The sequence below is a fragment of the Gossypium hirsutum genome, chromosome A01 (genome assembly GCF_007990345.1).
Source record: "Gossypium hirsutum isolate 1008001.06 chromosome A01, Gossypium_hirsutum_v2.1, whole genome shotgun sequence".
Taxonomy (NCBI): Eukaryota; Viridiplantae; Streptophyta; class Magnoliopsida; order Malvales; family Malvaceae; genus Gossypium; species Gossypium hirsutum.
The window spans coordinates 86,230,070-86,235,959 of record NC_053424.1 but is presented as its reverse complement, the minus strand read 5'-3'; positions in this window follow the sequence as shown (position 1 = coordinate 86,235,959).

Sequence of the window (5,890 nt, the reverse complement as noted above, 5' to 3'; positions counted from 1 at the left end):
AAAGTCATAGAATGTATGAGTGAGTGCACTTGTTTGAAATGAGATAATTGGAAATTTTATGTAAGACAGATATGAATAATAAACTGTTTGAAGTGGATAGTATGATTATAATGACATATGTGGATAATGAAAAAAAAATGTGTCATATAGATATATGTCAGAATCGAGTTAGAGACTGTATGACCTCACCCCCTTACCGATGAGATGTATATAACGGAAATTCATGAGAATCATGTTGACTAAGTTCCTAAGTGTGGAATAAAAAAGTTTAGTGATAAAATAATTATAGATATGGCCAGAGACTGAGAATGGTTGACAAGTGAAGGACAGAGTTAGAGAAATATCAGAGTTGACTGAGTTATCTTGGGATTCAAATTGATGACAGAGTGTTTCTGAAAGTATCGTCTTGAAAACAATTAGTTAGTAATGCTGGAAATTATGAGAAAGATACTAAACCTCACTCCGGTAAGATTTTCGAGGACGAAAATCTCTAAAGGGGGGGAGAGTTGTAGTAACCCAAAATTGGGTCTAGTTGGAACAGAGGTTTTTGGACCACAAAATTCGAGATATAAGTAATTATTTTATGATTATTTTGAGGTCTATGATATGATTGCATGATTATGTGAAAATTTCGTGAAGAAATTCTATGCATAAAGTGCTTAATTTGAAGTTAGGGACTAAATTGAATAAGTTGCAAAACTTGCATTCTAGAAGTTTCTAGTATGAAATTGCTTTGAAATATTAATTAGGAGGTCTTAAATAGCAATTTGACCAATTTCTAAGTTATGGACAAAAATTGGACATGGATGGAATTTTTGGAAAGTTTAGTAGTAAGGGCATTTTGGTCATTTAGGGGTAAAATAAATTAAAATACAAAATTAAAAGCCAATTTTGCTCATCTTCTTCACCATGGACGTGTATACCAAGGGATACTCCATGGATAGGGTTTTCAAGCTTTCCAAGCTCAATAGTAAGTCCATTCTAATCTCGTTTTTCAAGTTCTTTACGTTTTTGGAGTCCTGGTAACTTGATTTAGCTTATGCTAGCAATAATTCAACCTAGGGTTCATATTTGGAAAAATACCCATAGGTGAAACTTGTGTATTCTGGTGTTTTATGATACAATATGAGCTTTTAAATTATGTTATACAACTTGTGCTACTCGGTTTTAAGTGAAAACGAGCAAAATGGCTTAATCGGTAAAAATACCTAATAGTCATAAGTATATGTTAGAGTGAGAATTTGATGTTGCCATAGAAGGGAAAAATGATCATCATGTCATGAAACATAAGAATAAGGGATGAAGTTTAATTCCCGAGCCTAGGGGCAAAAGTGTAAATATGCAAAAGTTTAGGGGCAAAATTGTAATTTTTCCAAAGTTTGAGTTAAGGACTGTTTTGAATAGTACATTAATTAAATAAGTAAAATATGATGTTTTAGATCTTTAAAAATGAGATTTGAACCTAGAATGAGAGAAAAATCAAAATTTGGGAAAGTTTGTAAAATGCCCGTTTTAGTATCGAGGTAAGTTCATATGTATAATAAGCATTAATTTATGCATTTTTCAATGTAAAATTGATATATTTACTATGATTTCTAAGGTGTTGAAAGTATGTAAGTTGGTATGATAATAATACAGCAATAATGCTGTAATTTATATTTGAAAGTTAAATTTAGTGAATTAATTGAATTATGTTAAATTAAATGTTTATGGTGCCTAGTTTATGAATTGATTTAAAAATATGTCTATGGTACATGGAGTGCATTGAATTATCATACATAAATGTGATTTCTATGATTAGGATATTATGAGAAATTGTAAGTTCATATGATTTTTAATAAGGCAATGTGTAATTTAATGTTATTGCCTTGATATTAAATGAGATGTAAGTTTATATGTAAGTAATACATCACTATTACTTGTATTGTGATATTTTATAATAATATTGGAAATATGTTTGTGGATAATTACTTGTTTGGTGAAATTGTTGAAAAGGAGAGAGAAATCCCGGTTGAACCTTCGGAAAGATTGGATGATACAGATGGTATGTAGCTAGGTCGCATGTATGGTGCTGAGTGCACATCATGTGTACAAGAGAGCTACGAGACATTATGATGTAGCTAAGTCGCATGGGTGATACTAAGTGTGCACCATGTAGACAAGAGAGCTACGGGATATATGTAGCTAGGTCGCATGCGTGGTTCCAGGTGAAGGACACCATGTAGACAAGAGAGCTACGAGATAAACTGGCTAGGTCACATGGGTGGTACTAAGTGTTCACCATGTGTACAAGAGAGCCGAACTATATGATGGGTGGAGTTATGTGCTGAAACCACCAAGTATCGAGGATTGATTCGAAGTGTTCAACGGGAGACTCTCTATGTATTACTTTGTGAGTTTTGTGATGAATAAGTGCAGGAACTTGGTTATGTGAATGATGTGTTCATTAAGTGACTATGATGTGGTAAGGTTATAAACAAGTAAGTTATACATGAGAATGATTTTATGGTGACCTTGTGATCATGGGCCTATACTTGTGATGCATGAAATGCGGTGAAAATGATTTGTGATATGTATGTTAAAATGAGGTTAATACAAAGAAAGTGTGAAAGAGTGAATTAGTAATAAAACTGTTTTGGACAGTAGTAGTGATGTGATTTTGAAAAATCACCAAAAATATTAGAAATTGAATTAGAGACTGAATGAGATATCAAATTAAATATTAATGAGTCTATTTTCATATAAAAGAAATAGAGTAAGCAAAGGAGTTCTATAGTTTGAGATATTTATGTTTTTGTGAGACTCGTTCAGAATGATTACGTAACCCCCTGTTCTGACTTCGTAAAATCACAAAAATTTGGAGAAAAATAATTAGAGGCTCAAACTTATATTTTTAAAATCCATAATGAGTCTATTTTCAAGATAAATCAACAGGAACATTATCCGAGTTCTGTACTGTGATATAATTAATTTTAAGTAAAGAGAGGTCAGAACTGTTAGAAAGTGAAAAAGGAGAAATTTTAATGAATAAACTGTACTAATTGGCTAAACCAAAAATTATGAAAATTTACTGGTGGAAATATATATGAGTCTAGTTTCGGAAAAAATTTACGAATCTTAATTTGGAGCTCTGTAGCTCGAATTATAAATAATTAAGTGACTATGACTCGTGTGGACAATTTGATGTGAGCATTTATTAGTAAATTGTGAAATCGTACTTACAAGAATGCTATATACATTAAGGATGTGGAATGGAGAGGAGGAGGAGGAAAAATAAATATATGTGGAATACATGGAAACTATGGTATATGAAATATTGATATAATGAAATAAATGATATGTGTTTATAAGAAAACAGAAAGAGAATGTTATGTATCATGACATGTATATATATATATGACTAGTCTTAATGTAATGCTTGTTGGGTATGGAATTGAATTGAAATGTTTTAGGAAAACTTGTTATTCTGCGCATCTGAATTGTGGTATTTTATAAAGATATGATCTAGCTTTAAATATGAATGCTTGATGATTAAGCTGAAGATATTTGATAAGATGATAATCTTGGTATAAATGTATAAGTGGTACTATAATAAAGAAGGTAAAATGAGTATGAGAGACACATGAATGATGACATACAAATGCTATGCTTGTGGTTTAATTGAGGATGTTTAATCATTAAATGAATACCATGTTATATGCTTTTGATTTTGTATAAGTGTGTAAGAGATCAAGGTTGACCAAAGCTTGGAAAATAGCCTAGGTATATTCCACACAGGCAGAGACACGACCATGTGTCTCAGCCGTGTATGGAACACGACTTTGGGACACGGGCGTGTGGAGCCTTAAAGCATGAAATTTCCAGGATTTTTGTAAGTTCTCGGTTTAGTCCCGAACCCTTTCTAAAGTATGTTTTGGGCTCCGTAAACTCAAATAAGGGACTATGTGTAAGTGAATGAACGCTTTGAAATATGAATGAAATTTTATGGCCCGTATTTTAGTTTAATGTTTGTATGTTTGTCCGGTAACACCTCATACCTTATCCCAGCCTCGGCTACAGGTAAGGGGTGTTACATTTAGTGGTACCAGAGTAGGTTTAGTCGATTCTCGGACTAACATAGCAACTGTGAGATTTTAGTTATACATGCCACAAATATGTGATAGTGTGACGTCTCCCGACACTAATGAGGACCATTTTTTTAAAATGAAGTATTCTTCAACTGAGCTACATCTGACCATTTGATAGCGATATTGAAGTATTTGAATAAAGTGTAGCTATGATGTGTTAAACTCGGAAAGGTATGAATAAGAATTCGTGATATATGTATATGTGATAATATGTGAGATGAAAGTTTATATAGTGATATATTTATTCATATTTGTTTGGCCTTCATATGCTGTTGCATGCTTGACTAAATTAATTAGTAAATGTGATGACTAAAGTTATTCAAAAGTCATAGAATGTATGAGTGAGTGCACTTGTTTGAAATGAGATAATTGGAAATTTTATGTAAGACAGATATGAATAATAAACTGTTTGAAGTGGATAGTATGATTATAATGACATATGTGGATAATGAAAAAAAAATGTGTCATATAGATATATGTCAGAATCGAGTTAGAGACTGTATGACCTCACCCCCTTACCGATGAGATGTATATAACGGAAATTCATGAGAATCATGTTGACTAAGTTCCTAAGTGTGGAATAAAAAAGTTTAGTGATAAAATAATTATAGATATGGCCAGAGACTGAGAATGGTTGACAAGTGAAGGACAGAGTTAGAGAAATATCAGAGTTGACTGAGTTATCTTGGGATTCAAATTGATGACAGAGTGTTTCTGAAAGTATCGTCTTGAAAACAATTAGTTAGTAATGCTGGAAATTATGAGAAAGATACTAAACCTCACTCCGGTAAGATTTTCGAGGACGAAAATCTCTAAAGGGGGGAGAGTTGTAGTAACCCAAAATTGGGTCTAGTTGGAACAGAGGTTTTTGGACCACAAAATTCGAGATATAAGTAATTATTTTATGATTATTTTGAGGTCTATGATATGATTGCATGATTATGTGAAAATTTCGTGAAGAAATTCTATGCATAAAGTGCTTAATTTGAAGTTAGGGACTAAATTGAATAAGTTGCAAAACTTGCATTCTAGAAGTTTCTAGTATGAAATTGCTTTGAAATATTAATTAGGAGGTCTTAAATAGCAATTTGACCAATTTCTAAGTTATGGACAAAAATTGGACATGGATGGAATTTTTGGAAAGTTTAGTAGTAAGGGCATTTTGGTCATTTAGGGGTAAAATAAATTAAAATACAAAATTAAAAGCCAATTTTGCTCATCTTCTTCACCATGGACGTGTATACCAAGGGATACTCCATGGATAGGGTTTTCAAGCTTTCCAAGCTCAATAGTAAGTCCATTCTAATCTCGTTTTTCAAGTTCTTTACGTTTTTGGAGTCCTGGTAACTTGATTTAGCTTATGCTAGCAATAATTCAACCTAGGGTTCATATTTGGAAAAATACCCATAGGTGAAACTTGTGTATTCTGGTGTTTTATGATACAATATGAGCTTTTAAATTATGTTATACAACTTGTGCTACTCGGTTTTAAGTGAAAACGAGCAAAATGGCTTAATCGGTAAAAATACCTAATAGTCATAAGTATATGTTAGAGTGAGAATTTGATGTTGCCATAGAAGGGAAAAATGATCATCATGTCATGAAACATAAGAATAAGGGATGAAGTTTAATTCCCGAGCCTAGGGGCAAAAGTGTAAATATGCAAAAGTTTAGGGGCAAAATTGTAATTTTTCCAAAGTTTGAGTTAAGGACTGTTTTGAATAGTACATTAATTAAATAAGTAAAATATGATGTTTTATATC